The sequence below is a fragment of the Elephantulus edwardii genome, unplaced genomic scaffold, assembly GCF_000299155.1.
Source record: "Elephantulus edwardii isolate Elephantulus edwardi_28Jun2011 unplaced genomic scaffold, EleEdw1.0 scaffold00135, whole genome shotgun sequence".
Classification (NCBI taxonomy): Eukaryota; Metazoa; Chordata; class Mammalia; order Macroscelidea; family Macroscelididae; genus Elephantulus; species Elephantulus edwardii.
In genome coordinates this window covers 263,426-280,401 of record NW_006399885.1, presented here as the reverse complement: position 1 = coordinate 280,401, position 16,976 = coordinate 263,426, and positions in this window count along the sequence as shown.

The window sequence follows — 16,976 nt, the reverse complement described above, 5'->3', positions numbered from 1 at the left end:
TTGTATCCCCAATATGTTTTTCCCAATTAAAAAAAAAATTAAAAAAAAGAAACTATGGTACATTCACACGATGGAATACTATGCAGCATGCAGGTGCAACAATTTTGTAAATTGCTACCTAATTTGGGAGGGACTGGAGAGCATTATGCTAAGTGAACTAACTCAGTCCCATAAGGACAAATACTATATAAGACCATCACTGTAGAAAGAGTATGAGGATCCAAGTGCGGATGGGGGTGAGGATGGGCAAGAGGGGTTAATTATGGATTTTCACCATTTGGTGGGTGGAGAATGGGGAATAAAGGAAGTGTGAAAGATCTGGTGTAAAAACAATGTATAAGAACTTTGCAAATAAACCAGTATAAAATAAAAATTTTTAAAAAATTTTAAAAAGTGTATCATGGTAATTAATTTTATAAAACATAATGTATGAGAATGATTGTATGAAACACAAATGTGAATGAAGAATAATGTGAAACACATGTATTCAAACTTTGTAAGCAAACCAGTAAAAAAATATAACATGTTACTGGCACAAAAAATGTGGTATTTGTGCCGTTTAGAAAAGCAAATGATACCTATAAATGTGGGAAGGGATTAGGAGCGTAGAGTCCCTCTGTCCACCTGACATTGTCCTCAAGGCCAAGCGCCTTGGGATGAAATTGAGAAGCATGAGGACAGAGGGGGGCTGGCAGGAGCTGGTTGGAGACTGTCTACCCACCCTCTCTGGGAACATCAGTGGCAGGATCTCCCTGCTGTCACACCCCCCTCTAGCACCTGCCTCTCACCTGGAGAACTCTGCTGGTCTTCCCTCAGGAAAGCTTCAGTGTGGCTGTGGGGCCCTTCACCCCGCCCAGCACCTGTCTTCGTGTGGGCTTGAACCTCCACTCTTGAGCACTCACTGCTGCCCACAGGTGGTGGTTCCCGGGCACTGAGGGCCCGTAGGAAGTCCTGGAAGAGGGAAAGGCAGGTCTGCCTGTTAGGGACATCTTTCATGCCAGGCTGACCTCACTCAGGCAAATGATTCCCCTGGGGCTGTGGCATCTGTGGAGGGGACAGACAGGGACCTAGCTGTGACTCTGGCTGACCTGGAGCCCCTGGACCTGCTGGCCCAGGCCTGTGTAGAAGGCCAGTGCATCGCTCCTGTGCTTGCTCAGCTGGGCTGCCACGTGCAGGGTCTGGTCCTCAAGCTTGTCATAAAGTGTGTGGACACTGAAATCCTCCAGGGTCCTTGCATTCCCCAGCTGCCCTGGAGAAAGAAGGGTGGACGTGAGTTGGGAGAGGACCCTGGGTCTGGGCTGCAGGCTCAAGTGGGCTCCACAAGGCAGGAGAGGACACTACAGGTGAGGCATGCTAGACCCAGAAAGGGGACAAGGCCTCATGCGCCCGAGAGATAGCCATGATGGTCTACATGGGTGCAGGAAGAGGCAGAAGAGGGCTTCAGGGGTGGGAGGTGGCCATGGCTGTAGAGGGACCTCCTCTCCTCCATGTCTGTCCATGTAGCCTGTCAGCCTGGCTTTGCCTCCTGTTGTGGAGATGGTGAGCTTCTCATAAGGTCTGTCTGTCTCTGATGCACCTCAGCTCCTTTACTCAAGGAGACCAGGCTGAGCATTTTACCTCCTCTTCCAAGAAGGCTCCCGGATGGCCTCTTTGCCATCTGCCTGGAACTCACCTCTCTTGCCCTCTCCAGACTTGTACTTTGCTCTGAGTGTCTGTTCTGTTGCTCCTGAGCTCTGGGACAGGCTGGCTGGCGCCCAACCCTCCTGCCCATGTCCCTACCTCCTAGGACTGTGTGCTGTCAGTGGCACACACCAGTAGCTATTTGCTGACCCACGTGTCTCCTTGAGCTTTTTTTTTTAAGGCTGTGAGGTGACACTGGTGACGTCAGGAGAGCAGATGACATAGGGGAAGGGAAGTGCTGTCAAAAGCGCCTGCTGGGGTCACTTTCTGTTGTGACCTCTTTTCCCTCAGACTCGTTCTTCTCTGCTTCCGGGGTATGGACGAGGAAAGGAGATGTCTTTCCACCTGTCCTTTACAATAGAGTTGGCTTGAAGAGGGCGAGGTTGGCAGCCCATGGCTTGCTGGGTGTCACCTGCAGGGCTGTAATAGTAAGTCTGCTACAGCACCCTCGCCAGCCCAAGTAGGAGAAGGGAACTCTTTTGTTTCCATGTGGGGTGTGGGCTCCCCTGTCAGTGAGTTGCTTGATGGGATGGGGAGGGTGTGAGGCTGAGCCATCCCAGAAGGCAGGACTGGGGCTTCTTCCTCCATATAGATCTCCACCTCCACTGCCCAGGGCCGGCCGTACGGTGAAGGGGGCATTTACCGGCTCCTGAGAGGTTTGTTCAAGAGAGATCTGGTGGCTTTGTGGGTAAGGAGTTGTGCTGCAGATAGTTCAAATCCACCAAGTGTTCCACGGGGGAAAGACAGGCCCTCTCCCTGTGTGAGTTAGAGCCTCTTAAAACCCACTGGAGGGTCAGCTATGAGTCGGTTCTGACTTGGTGGTAATGAGTTGTGTAGACAGGGGTTTGTTCAGAAGCTGAGTCATGACACTTCTAGAACAGTCCCCTAGACCGGCGTTCCCCCCCCCGGCCCTCTCCCGAGCCTCTCCACTCCACCTCACCACTCCTGTCTCCTCTCACAATCCCAGTCTTGCATACAGCAGGCTTTCAGGGTGGAAGAGCTGGGGTCTACACCCTCCTTATTTAGCCCTTTCCTGTGTCCACACTGTTCATCCCTCACAGAGCCCACCGCCCTCGCCCACCTGATAGGGGAAGAGGATGAGGAAGGGGCAGGTGAGTGAGACCTCACGCAGCCTGTGGGTGCTCCCTCTGCCAGAAAGTGTTCTTCCTCCCTCAGAGCCACTGAGCCAGGCAAGAGGGTGACCAGTCTCCAAACCTGCTTGCACAGGCAGTCAGGGACAGCACAGGGCCAGGGTTTGAGGGCCAGGGGTGTGTGTGTGCGTAGGGGTGTGGATTGACAGGGTGAGTGGACAAGCCAGTGTGTGTGTGTGTGTGTGTGTGTGTGTGTGTGAGAGACTGTGTGTGTGACGGACTGTGGGAGCATGTGTGTGTGTGAGGAAGTGTGTGCATGTGTAAGAGTGTGTACATACGCGTGTGTATTTAAGTGTGCATGTGATATTATCTGTGTATGAGGGGGTGAGTGAGTGATAGTGGGTGTGAGTGTGTTGAATGTACATGTGTGAGTGTGGACATGCCTGCCTGCATGTGTGTGCACATGTGAGAGCATGTGTGAGAGGGGACATGTGTTAGAATGTATGTTGTTGAGGATGTGTAAGATGTAGGTGTATATGGGTGTGTGGCGGCAAACGTGTGTATGCACATGCACATGTATGAGTGTGTGAGAGGGTGTGTGCACATGCTGTGTATGTGTGGAAGAGTCCCCATGAGAGAGACAAGAGGTGTGCATGTACATCTGTGTGAGTGTGAGGCTGTCCATGTGTGCATGTGTGAGTTTCTTGTGTGTGAGAGACAACATTTGTGAGTGAGGCTGTGGGTGCATGTGTGAGACTGTGCATGTGTGTAAGAGGCTGTATGTGTGTGTGTGAGAGAGAGAGGCTATGCATGTATGAGATTGTGCATGTGTGGGCATATGTGTGGCTTTATTTGTGTGAGACTGTGCTACGTGTGTGATGCTGTACATGTGTTGTATGTTTGTGTATGAGGCTGTATGTGTGTTTGTAGGTGCACATGTGTGAGAGACTGCAGATGTATGCATGTGTATGAGGCTCTGTGTGTGTATGAGGCTATGCCTGTGTATGTGAGGCTGTGCAGTGCATTTGTGACACTGTGCATTTGTGTCTGCATGTGTGTGTGAGGATGTGTGTGTGAGGCTGTGGGTGTATGAGATTGTGCATATGTGTGTGAGAGGCTATTGTGTGTGTGAGGCTGTGTGTGTGTGAGACTGCGTGTATGTTTGAGAGGCTGTTGTGTGTGTTTGTGTGAGTCTGTGCATGTGTGTGTGAGGCTGTTGTGTAGCTGTACGTGTGTCAGACTGAGAGTATATGTAAAAGGAAGTTGTTTGTATGTGTTTGTGAGGCTATATGTGTATGAGACTGCATGCGTGAGTGAGAAGTTGTGTGCATGTGTGTATGTGGGGCAGTGTGTGTATGAGGCTGTGCATGTGTGAGAAGCTGTTGTGAGCATGTGTGTGTGAGGCTGTGCACGTGAGGCTATGTGTTCATGTGTGTGTGGTTGTGCGTGTGTGCATTAGACTGTGTGATGTGAGGAGGTGGGCACAGCTGTGCCCCTTCTCCTTGCTTTCCTGGCTCTGTTTTGAGCAGGAGAGGAGGCCTGTGCTGCCCCCAGGAGTCCTGAATCACCGCCAGGCTTCTTCTGGCCCTGCCATTCTGAATCTGAGAGGAAATGGAGGCTGAATTGAGGTGACATGTAAATATGTACTGTGCCTGGTTCTGTCTTTTCTGGTGTGGTCTGGGGTGAGGCAGCTCAGCTGCTGGCCCAGGGAAGACGACTCCAGAGCACGTGAAGGTTCACAGCTGCACAGAGCCCCGGCTCACAGTTCCTGCTGAGGGTGACCCAGGAGAGGGGAGTATGTCCTCACAGAGGCCCTCAGCTGAGCCCGAGGGTGAGAAGGGGAAATGGTCTGTGAGTCAGGCGTCGCTCTTGCCTCTAGGGTAATAAGGGGCTGGAGCATTGTCCTTGGGTCCGAGAGACTTCTGGTCAAGACAGCTCAGGATCGAGGACAGACATCTTCTGTCCACATTTTGTCACCAAGCATTCCTTCTGAGGCAAATCTAGGGAGATGACCCCACCCTTTCCATTACCAGTCAAGTGTCATCCATGTGCACCACCAGGGCTCCCACTATAGAATCAGGAGCTGTGCTTCCCCAAGCTTGTTTCCAGGAGAGAGGACATGGTGTGGGTGGGCGGCAAACAGAGGAGGAGGAAGCTCCAACATGCTGGCACCATACCTGCACCCTGGGTAATGTTCTTCTCCCCTGAAGTGTCTCCTTCACCAGAGCCCCGTGGACTGAGGCCTTTGTAGAGAGGAAGGCTGGGGAGAGGAGTCAGCAGTCAGGCCCAGTGTGGGGCCTGAGTATCCCTGCCAGCCCAGGGAGACAGTCTCCCGCCCCTTAGCACAGAGAGTGCCCAGTCGAGGGCAGGTGGGACCTGCTGCAGGAGCACCTGGGTGTGGTGGGGCAGCCAGGAGTGTGGGAGGGAGCCTGTACTTGACCCTGAGGAGCACGTACTTGCCCAGCAAGTGGGGCTGCCCCAGGCTTCTCCACTGAGGCCACCAGGCCGCCACTGGACACCGGGCCAGGGAGGGACTCAGCGTGAGGCCCAGGCTCATCAGCAGTGCTGTTGCCATGCCAACAGCCAGCAGTACTCCTGAAAAATGGGCGATAGAGGACAGGCCACATGACTGCCCACAGTCCCCCAGGCTGCAGGAGCCCCTGGGGGGCTGCCAGCTTGCATGACCTGAGTGTTGCCTGGCCTCTCCATCTTGCTGCTTGGGGACACTGGGGCTCCTCATCGTTCATCACTCCTGTCTCTGGGGCCTCGCAGATGTGAGGGGTCAGACTGTAAGGTCTTGTGCTTTCTATGTCCTTCCTTGTGGGATGCACCTCCTTCTGGTCAACTCAGGCTCCAGGCCTGCCCCCCCAGTGGCCATGGGCTGACTTGTTCTTCCCCAGGGACCACCCCAGGATTGGGTTCTCTGCACCTGCCTGGACAAGGGGTTGCATGTGTATCTGGACTCAGCCCAGGGGTCACTCAGAGAGCTAAGTCAAGTCATTGATAGATTATCAAGGCAAAAGAGAAGAGAGAGGAGAAAAACTTGAGGAGGAGTTTGGCCTGGCTCTCCTCAGCCTGTTGTGGGACAGGCTCAAAGAGCCGACTCAGGAGCCCCGCCCAGGAGGCCCCTCAGGAGCCCTGTTCAGAGGGCAGTGCCAGGGGGGAGGGTTAGGAAAGGGAGCAACAAGGCAGGATGAGAGAGGCGCCCCCCACAGTATCGTGGCCTCCTTTGCATGCATCTGTTTTGGGGGCCATGCCCCATGGCAGAAACAAGCCCCAGTGTTGTGATGCAGCCCCTCCCGCTGGTGCTGAGTGTCTGGTCACTACCTGTGATCATGGCCCAGTCTGGGGCCAGGTTTGGTGGCTGGTGCCTGACGATGCCGTGCCGGGCCAGCTGATATGGGGAGGAGGGCTGCACAGAGGACAGGCCAGGACCACAGGGAACCCCTCTCTCCTTCACCACGACCAGGATGATGCTTTCAGGCAGCCCATTGTCTCGAAACACATACGTGCCGACACCGTGGAACTGGTGGGTAAACCTGTGGGGCAAGGGGCTCAGGACAGAGTGTGGGGAGGGCTTACCTCGACGGCCCTGCCGGAGCCAGGAGTGGAGACGGGGTGGCTATTGCTGCCAGTGACCCTGCCCACCCCCACGCTCCACTGGTCTGGCCTGAGTGAGGTCTCCTCCTCCCCCATGATCTGCAGTCAGCTGCCCAGCCCCTCTTCCTGGCTCACCTCCCAGAGTGGGCTTCTTGTGACTACCTGGAGAAGTTGAGGTGTGTCTCTTGAACCAAGTGGTGGAGCCTCCGGAAGGCCCCGAAGTCCCAGTGAGGGTTGCTGTTGAACAGATGCTGCTTGTGGTACACGGGGTAGTGACTGGCCGAGCGATCTGGGAAACACAGGGCCTGGTGGGACCGGGGGCCTCTGCAGCCCAGCCCAGCTCCATCCAGTGAACGCAGCAAGTGCTGTAGGAGCGGATAGCACTGAGAAGGGCTGCCAGCCAAGACTCAGTGATGACACGGCCATTAGTCACTTCTTCCCCAACGTGCACGCAGAAGGACCAGGGTCACACCTGCTGCAAAGCTCTGAGCATGTGGCCTTGGCTCTGATGCCTCTTGTAGAGTGAGCACAGCTGGATGCCCTGGCACCCTCGGGTGGGGTTGGCGGGCTTGTTCGTGTTTGTGCCAGACATACAGACCGTGGAGTGTTATGGAGGGGATGGGTGCCGGCCATGCTCTCGGCAGCACCAGGGAAAAGGCCCGGTGGGAGGGCAGAGAGGGATGAAGATGTGCTGAGGGTGGGACTCAGAGGGGGAGGAAGGACGCTGGGCACCCTGGCTGAGGCCCTGCACCACCCTCAGGACTGGCTGGAGAAGCAGGGACAGGCGAGCCACGAGGGGGCAAGCTAGGAGCAGCCTCTTTAGTCAGCTCAAAGGTTTCCTCATGGTTCTGTGAGTCCTAACGGAGATGAATTCTAGGGAGAAACAACAGCTTCAGCTTGTTGAAAGGAGGACCCTCTCCAGAAACCACTGTGTCTGAAGATGGAGGGACTGCTTAGGCTTGAGAGTCCCCATCACAGAGGTCTTTGGGGGCTGCAGGAGGACCCCTCAGTGTGGGGATCCCCGGACTGGAAGGCAGAGGTTCTGATGGAGTCAGGGACCTCAGGGTGGTGGAGCTGAGCGAGTGTCACAGAAGTGTCATTGTTGGCACACAGCTGCCCTGCATTTCAGAGAGCCTGGCTCTTGGGGGGTTTGTCCAGTTCACTGCACTCCAGCAAGCGAGCCCCACCTTTAACCCAAGACAGGGCTCTCTCTCACTGCCGTTGCATTGGTTCTGACTCAGCTGACCCTCAGCAGGTTTCCAAGGCTGTAAGTCACACAACAGGAGACTGTCCATCTTTTCCCCTCAGACTGGCTGGAAAAGCTGCCAGAGAAACTCGACCTTTAGATTAGCATCGCAATGCTCTGCAAGGCATGGAGAACTGGCTAGCCCAAAGACTGAGCAGCACTGAGTCGCAGAACGTTGGCTTTGGAACATTTTCTCCTGTCTCCCCGTTTTACAGATGTAGAAACTGAGTTCTGGAGAGGTAGAGTGATGGGTGGGCTGAGAGCCAGGGAATGAGGTGTGTGACCTCCGTCTGTCCTGCCACAGGCTCTGTGGATGTCACCTCTGTTCCCCTGGGGCAGCTTGAGCAGAGTCAAGGCTGTGCATGGGTGTCCGGGCTGAGAACCTGAGCAGCATCAATCAGGAGGCTTCAAGTGGCAGTGGTTTATTCCCTCACAGGGAGGTCAGGGGTCGGAATTCAGGTGTCTCCTGGCTCAAACTTTCTCCAGAGACTCCAGGGGTGGGTCCTGCCTGGTCTTTTCCAGCTCCTCCTTGGTTTATGGCAGCCTCAGTTCAGTCTCTGCCTTCATCATCACAGGCCTCCTCCTCTGTGTCTATCCGCTGTGCCATTCCAGTATGACCTCACGTGCACATCACCCATTAAGTCTGCAAAGATCATCGTTGTAAACATAGTCACATTCACAGACACTGGGCTTGGGACCACAACATAGAATTTTCCTTCTTTTTTTATTACAGTAAATAAGCTGTTACATGCTGTTAAGTCAATTCCAACTCAGAAGAAACCTCCATACAGCACTGAAGCACTGCTTGGCCCTGGGACGTTCTCGTTTGTTTGAGTACCTTGTTGTAGCCATTGTATCAGCCCATCTGCGTGCGGACCTTCTTTTACTGACCCCTGACCGTCCACACTTCACCCCCAGGGACGGCGCTTCCTGGTCACACTCTCAGCACACATGAGGTGAAGTCTCACTCTCCTTTCCTGGAGCATTCTGGCTTTTACCAAGACATATTTGTTCACGCCTGTGGCAGTCCATCTGGTCTGTTCAATATTCTTTACCAACATCCAAAGGCATCAGTTCTTCGATCTTCCTTTTTCATGGTCCACCTTTCATCTGCATATGAGGCCACTAAATATACCATGACTTAGGGAGTGCTGGTGGCCTAGTGGCAAGAAGCTGCACTGCAATCCCAGAGGTATATGGTTCAAATCCACCAGATGCTCTGCTGGAGAAGGAGGGGCAATCTCCTCCTGTACCAGTCAGATATGATTTGATGATACACACACACACTCACACACAAAATAATAAAAATAATTTTTTTTTTAAAAAATACCGTGACTTGGACAAGAACACCTTAGTCTTTTTTTTTAAAAATATTTTGTGTGTGTGTGTGTGTGTGTGTGTGTGTGTGTGTGTGTGTGTACCGTCAAATCAGATCTGACTGGTACAGGAGGAGATTGCCCCTCCTTCTCCAGCAGAGCATGTGGTGGATTCAAACCCTGTGCCTCTGGGATTGCAGTGCAGCTTCTTGCCACTAGGCCACCAGAGCTCCCTTAACACCTTAGTCTTTAAGGGTACGTGTTTGCTTTTAACGTGGAAGTGGTCTTTTGCAGCTCATTTTTTCAATGCCTTTGGATAACTATGCTCTGAGTGAAAGCTTACAGACTGGTAGGTTTTCCATTCACTCATGCATGTGGATTTGACTTTATGCATTAATTGCAGTTCTCACATTGTAACATCATTCCCCTGCTATAATTCTCATTTTCCTTCATCCTTCTATCCTAGGCTTTCCTGCCTTCTGAGGGCTTTTCCTGGACAAAGATGGCCCTTGTGGTCTTGCATAATTGATTGTTCTGCGGAGTGAGCACCTACCTGGCGATATTGTTTAATAAATCTTTTGAGGGGACACAAACAGTCAATGTTGGGGGGACGATCACCTAGACTGGCAGGGGAAGAATCTGGGAGCTAGGTCTGAGACGGGAAGCAGGGCACTCACTGTTCGGAAGAATATGAAGCTGGAAAAGAACTGCATCCCCCTCTTCCAGGCAGACCACTGGGTTTGGAATGTGGGGTGCGAAGCTGGTATCCTGGAGGACAGCTCGCTCTGGGCCTACAGTCTGAAGGAACAGGGCTTTGGACTCAGGTGAACCTGTAAGAGTTAGGAAGCAAAAGTCAGGATATGAGCCTGTCTGGAAGGCACATTTTTCTGTTGTCCCTGTTCCTTTTCCCTGTTTAAAATGTGGGGCCCTTATCTCATCAAGGGCTGTCTTTGCCAAAATTCTTCTTCTCTCTTGGCCTCCAGTGAGCTCAGAACACCCCTGAACATTCCAGGGGCTCAAGGAGAGTCCTTCCTGGTGGGTATAGGAGCCCCCAATCCTTCATGCTTCTTGAAGAATGCAGTCCACCCCTTAGCCCCTAAATGAGGGAAACTGAGCTGGTACCCTCTTCCCTGTCCCAGTGGGGTCTGCATACCAAGGAGTGAGTCAAGCACGTCCACACTGGAGACTATAAAGCCGAAGGTGCCGTGGGGGCCACACTGGGCCAGCTGGGTTCTGGCACTCCCCTGTGAGGGCTGGGCTGGTTCCAGAGCACCTGTCACTTCCTGAACAACACAAGGTGTTATGTGCTGGCAGGCAGGAGCAGGCAGAGAGATGCAGTGGGGACAGACAGACAGATATGCTCACTATAGCTTCTCAGCATGGCCTGGGTGAAGGTCAGCGTGGCTCCTAAGGACCTGCTGCCCCACCCCTCCCTTTGCTCAGTGCACTCCTCCTCCCTTCTTAGAGCTGCCCAGGCTCCCAGAACCTCGTCTCTGTGTCCTCAGAAAACACCCCTGATTCAGTGTAGGATCCTTGTATTTACTGAGTCACCACATTCTTCTCTCTACTTCTGAACACCGCACTTAGAGACCTCCAAGTCCTCCCACACACTGTCACGCCAAGTCTGCTGTCCGGTCACAGGCCAGGGTTTCCCTGCAGACTGTCCCTCCTGGCCTTTCTCTGGCAATCAGAATGACCTTTCAGCAAGAGGGACCTCCAAAGCAAGCTGCACCTGCATTTGGCACAGACCAGCTGCCCCTCCCGGACTCAGGGAAGTGTTGAGGAACAGCCACAGGAAACTCCCTGGTGGCAGCAGAGGACTCTGACCTGGGACTGAGGGTCTCAGAGTCGGCTTCCGCCTGTGATCTGCTTCGATTTATGCAATAGCTAGTGAGTAGTTTGACCCTCCAGACCTCAGTTCACATGGTGTAAATGAAGGAGTAGGAACTGATGGCTCCTGACCTCCTTTCTGACTCACAAATTCGATGCTTGATGCTGACATGAAAAAATACCATGAAATATTTTTTTCCCCACGGTCCCTACAGATTACTGGAGTTTGGCTTTTAATAGAAAAGTTGATGGCTCAGATTCAGCAATACCCTGAAAGAAAAGTCTAGCAACCTGCTTCTGTAAAGATCCTAGTGAAGCAGTTCTGTTCTGAACGATGTGGGTCACATGAGATAAGTTGACTCAGCAGCAACAGGCCACAGACCGCCTCTCTTCTAACTTTTCCTTCAGCTCAGAGAAGGGAAACTCAGAGGAGGGCCTGGATGGTGCAAACAGGTAAGTGCTAGGCTGGTCATCAGAAGGCTGGAGGTTCGAGCACACTCAGGTACCTGGCATTCTACTTCCCAAAACTCAGCCGCAGAAAAGCAGAGCACAGCTCTGCCTAGATACAAGTGCAGCTGCCAGGACGTGGAGTGGACTTTTTAAACCAAGTACAGAAGACAATTTATCAAATAAGCTTTTCCTCCAGATCCCCACTTCCTATTCGAGGCATTTAGAGTGGGCGCAGAGGCAGCCCCCTCCCAGCCCTTCCCAGGTGGGCTCACCCTCTGCACAGGGTCCCCAGCCTTGCTCTTCACACTGAGGATCAGCTTCCTGTTGGGGCCCCAGGTCAGGGAAAGATGGAGAGCCCTGGCCAGACACTGGGCATCACAGAGCTCTTCCGCGGAGATGTACTCCCTGCACTGGCAGCTGTGGGGACAAGGCAGGAGGCGGCTGTCAGGGCTGGAGGCAGCAGACAGTGAGGAGCGGTCCCCACAGAGCGAGGACCTGCACGCAAACGCTGCTTCTGAGCACAATGAGCTGGGCCTGCTTCTTAAGAGTGACTGTGATTTTAATGAGGATGAGAAATGCCCCCACAGGAGCTCTGGCAGGGAAGGCTGAAGTCTGTGCGCTGCTAACCAAAGGCTGAGTCTTGGAGGGCCGGAATCCATCAAGGAGCAAAGAGGAAGTCAGTCTCCACTGAAGGAGGTTCACTTTGAGCAGGGACTGACTTGAAGGTAATGAGCTGAATTGTTTGAGTTGAATAAAGGTCTCATTCAGTGCAGTTTCTTGATCATGGCTCTGCTGGGCCAGCCTGGAAGTCCCTGAGCAGGGCTCAGCCCTGGGACTAAATGCCCGGTCCAGTAGGAGAACGAGGACATGTGCTTTGAGCGTCACATGTATTAGCTTGTAATACTCCTGATTATTCAGGGGTCCTCCCAGCCCTCTCCCCCCCTCCTCCCTACCCCGAATGTTCCTCTCCTATTTGGGGAGAATACTGGCAGGTCTCAGCTTGGTGCAGAACTCAACCTTCTTGAGTAGGAAGACCCAGAACCAGCTGCTGGCAGTCAGCTCAAAAGCTGAGCTGGGCCAGTCACTTTCACTTGTCCCAGGGGCTTCATGGCCTTCTGACTCTCTTAGGGGCTGCATTCCCTGTTGACATGTGTAGGGGCTGCATACACGCTGATGTGCACAAGGACTGCATGCCTGCTGATCCACACTGGCCCTTGCTGAGGGACAGTGCTGCCCCTTGTTCTGCTCCGGACGCCCTCTGGGAAGGTCCTGCACTTGGTTCCATTGTCTGCCAGCATGGGCCCTGGCAGCACCCTTGTCAATGAATTTTCTGGTTTGTGTTGGGACCTTGTGGAGACAGGAGCCTGCCCTCAAGGGCTTCTATTCACTCACATGCCCAGGTCAGTTCTGAGTGTCCCACCCACTTGGCGGCAGAATGAGGAGCAATCGTGCTGCTGTGGGGTCACACACTTGCGAGTAGCAGCCAGACGGACCTCTCCTGGTGAGCAGCGCTCCGTGACCTGCGTGAAGGCATCAAAGGAGAGCCATAGCCTGAGTACTCGTGAGGCCTGGGGGCACAGAGGCCTACCCCAACACACATCGTCTGAACAACACAATCACATAGACCAGGGCTAGCAAACATCTGACAATGCTTCAAAAGAGTATTAATTATCATAAGGATTACTGCAGTGCATCACATTGCATACATAACACATGTTAAAATGAAAGTGAGAAGAAAATAAATGAGTCTGAATAGTGTTAATATTTTCTTCTCACACCCTGAGTCCTGAGTATGTTTCATTTTGGGACAGCTAGGCGAGGCCCTTTTCATTTCACTGGTATCTGCACTTAACACCTACAGAAGCAGCATTCAAGAAGTTAAACGATGTAACACAGTCAAATCAGCTGCCAAGGGACTCTTTCAAGGGCCAATGAGCAAGGATGCCATCTTGAGGCCTCAGGTGTTGCTTGTCCAAGTCATGATATTTCAGTCATTTCATATGCATATGAAAGTTGGACAATAAATAAAGAAGATTGAAGAATTCATGCTTTGACTTCTGGTGTTTGTGAAGAATATGAAATATACCATGGCTGGCCAGGACAACAAAGGCATCTGTCCTGGAGGAAGATCAGAATGCTCCTTAGAAGTGAGGGTGAAACTGTCTCACATATTTTGGGCATGTTACTAGGTGGGGCCAGTCCCTGGAGAAAGACATCACACTTGGCAAAGTATAAGGTCAGTGAAAAAAAAAAGACGCAAACTCTCAAAATGATGCATCGACATCAGTGGGTGCAAACACAACGGAGATCATGGGTCACCCAAGGCGTGGTGGTGTTTTGCTCTGTTGTGTACAAGGTCACTATGAACCACAACCAAACTGATGGCATCTAAAAACGGACCACAAAGGTGAGAGGAGAATTCTAGGTTTCCAGGGGACAAGGGAGTCTGGCCATTAAAACTGAGAAAATAAAGATGGCTTTCATGCAAGATTTTCATCTTGGATTGAGGCTGCACTGCTTGCGTGTCCTACAGCAGCCTGGATCACTTCGTCTCTGACTGACCACATGTGCTGGGAAACCACTTTACCTCTGCAGGCAGCTTTCACCCTCTTCATCTGGGCAAGAAAAAGCTGGATCTGCAGGGTTCAGGGGTTGGGGCGACAGGCAGGGTGTGCCAAGGGACTCTGAGAGAGCACAGACAATCTAAAGGAAGTGTCCTGGGAAGACTAATTCTACAGGCCCATGTTCTCAGTTCTGTGGGGTAAGAAGAGGTCTGCTCAGAGCCTTTCTCAGTAACTTAGTCATGAGCAAAAGGGGATTTGTGTTGCATAGACATCAGAGGATTGCAGAGGACACAGGGGCTGGAAAGAGGCAGAGACTCCAGGGACTGGGTACTCCTGGTTACTGGGGCTGGGAGGAGGGAGCCCATCATCCTGCTGGTTTGGAAGGGGCCTGCTCTTGGCCTGAGGTAAGGACCAGCAGTTCTCATACATTAGTGAACGTCAGCACCACGTGGAGGGTATGTTGAAGCACGGATCCCTGGCCCTTCCCAGGTCTGAAAACCACAGTTTTGTTCCACTAGCTGTGCATTGCTATACAGAGGTAACTCATGGTTGCTGTGATGCTAAACACTGTGACACTGATGTGCCAAGTGTGATAATGCTTACCCATGGTGGACAGTGGTTGGTGGAGCTTCCTGGTTAAAACAAGCATGGAAGCAGGAGTGGCATCCACTTCCAAAATGGCTTGCCTCCAGAGACTCTATGAACAGTGCTCAGATCTTCCATTTATAGGGTTGCTATGAGTCGTCTATGACTCAACAGCACTTAACAACAACAACATCCTCACTCAGAGTTAACTCGTGTTTGCTGTGATGCTAAACACCATGTCACTGCTGTGTCAAATGCAATAATGTTTACCCATAGTGGACAGTGTTTGGTGGAGCTCCCCAACTAAAACATGCGTGAAAGCAGAAGTGTCATCCACTTCCGACATAGCTTGCCTCTGGAAACTCTACGAACTTGGAGAAACTATGAAAGTTATACAAATGTTAAGGCCTTTTGCTCTTAGGGTCACTGTGAGTCTCCTATGACTCAATGGCACTTAACAACAATAACAACCTCTTTACTACTACAGTATAGTTTTCTCTATCTTTTTGTTTTCTCTTCCTTTTTATTTTCCTTCATCTTTGGAGGCAAAGATGATGAGGGTTTGCTTCCCATACTTCAGGCATGTTCCTAGGAGGGGTTATTCCTTGGAGAGGAACATGATACTTGGAAAGGTGGAGGGTCAGCAAAGAGGAAGACCCTTGACCAGGTGGATTGACACAGTGACTGCTGTAATGGGCTCTAGTGTGTCAGGAAATGTGAGGATGGGATGGGATAAGGTTTAGATGTCTTGGTCATAGGGTCAGTCATACTTGACTCTTCAGCACCTAGACACAACAACAATTATTTTCTGGTACACAAAATAATAGAATGATGGAATTTTCTATGATCAATAACCTATTCATTGCAAATACCTTTTATAAGAAATAGAAATGATATCTGTACACATGGACTTCACCTTATGGTATATACAGGGGTCAGATTGATTACATCTGTGAATGGAATAGTTGGCGAAGCTCAGTATCAACTATGAAAACTAGGCCAAGTGCTGATTATAAAGCCTTGAACACTAATGTTCAGAGACCAGGTGAGCTATGGGAAGGTATCAAGAATATATTCCATGGTAAATGAAAAAGGTCATTACAAAGACAGAAAAGGAAGAAAATACTGAGACAGAGAATTTGACTATTGCATTAAAGTATCGAGAAGCCAAAGCAAAGGGAAGAAATCAGGAAGTCAAGGAGCCAAAGAGAAGATTTCAAAGGGCAACTTGGGAAGACAGAGCAAAGTATTATAATGAAATATGCAAAGAGCTGGAGTCCAAAAATCAAAAGGGACAAGCTCACTAGGAATTTCTTAAGTTAAAAGGACTGAGGAACAAAAACTCAAGACTCAAGTTGCAATACTTAAGGATGCTATGGGCAGAATATTGAATTATCCCAGGAGCATTAAAAGAAAATGGAGAAGATCCAAGATGGTGGTGGAGGCAGAGACAAAGTGGTGAGCTGCGGGAGCAACAGACTACTTGGAGCAGGGCAACTATGGCCTTCTACAGACCTCTGTTTATTGATAATTGAACAGTTAAACAGTTCATGACTGGTCTTCAATTAAGATCGAGGCTCAACCACAGGAATTCAAGGATTCCCAAGGAGGAATGGGCGAGTCTCACAGCTCCCAACCCCCTCCCACAGAGCCTGCACTGCACCGCACAGCACCACAGCTCCATGAAGCTCCCACAGATGGGACCTATGGATTCCCTCGCCCAGGATGGATGGTAGGCACTGGGCCTCCCCAAGACTGGTGCAGTGGAGCCGCCACACTGCCGCAAAGTGGACTTGTTCTGGGGAGAATTCTTGGAGCCAAGATGGTGGCAGTGGGGGAAGCGGGAGATGACGAGTGCCTTCCGGCTGCTTGCGTGGGAGATGGGATGCGCACCCACCGCCTGCAGGTTTGGGTTTCCTTGGACAGAGAAGATGATCACCGATCATGTTGAAGGTCACTGTGAGTTGTCTACTTGTTAACACTTAACAGTGGCAGCATGTCCAAGAGGACCAACATCCTAAATGCACCACATATTTTGATCTGTTGAATGCTTCTGCCAAAAGCTGTTTAGACCTGGGGGGAGTCTGTTCACAACTCTCAGGTTCCCTTTGCCATTTAAAAAGGGGGAGGGCAGTGACACCTACTTCAAATTATAGTATGACCACTTATTGGGGGGTGTAAAAGTGGCGGTGCTGGAATTGGAGATTCTGTCCTTGGTCACATAATCCTCGGTCAGGCGAGGGGACCACACTGGGGTGGGGGCAATTGGAGGGAGAGTGTACCAGCCAGCCCCTGGGGGGTGTTGCCCTGCTTGGAATGGGCTGTCTTTGGCCCTCGGCTCAGGGCGAGCCATCACGGCCCTCTGCCTGGGACGGGCTGTCTTCAGCCCTCGGCTCGGCGCGAGCTGTCACGGCCCTCAGGGTGAGCTCCTCAGTCCCCAGACTGTGCCATCTGACCCTTGGATGGGGGGGAAAATGCCTAGGCTATCCAGAGAATTTTACCTAGGCTACTTTCCGCCACCCTCTCCTCCAGTAAACCTGAAAGCAACAGCCTCAGAGCCCTTCTATTTGTAACTCACAAGTTTGTTCTCTCTAGGTTTGCTCCCTTTCCTATG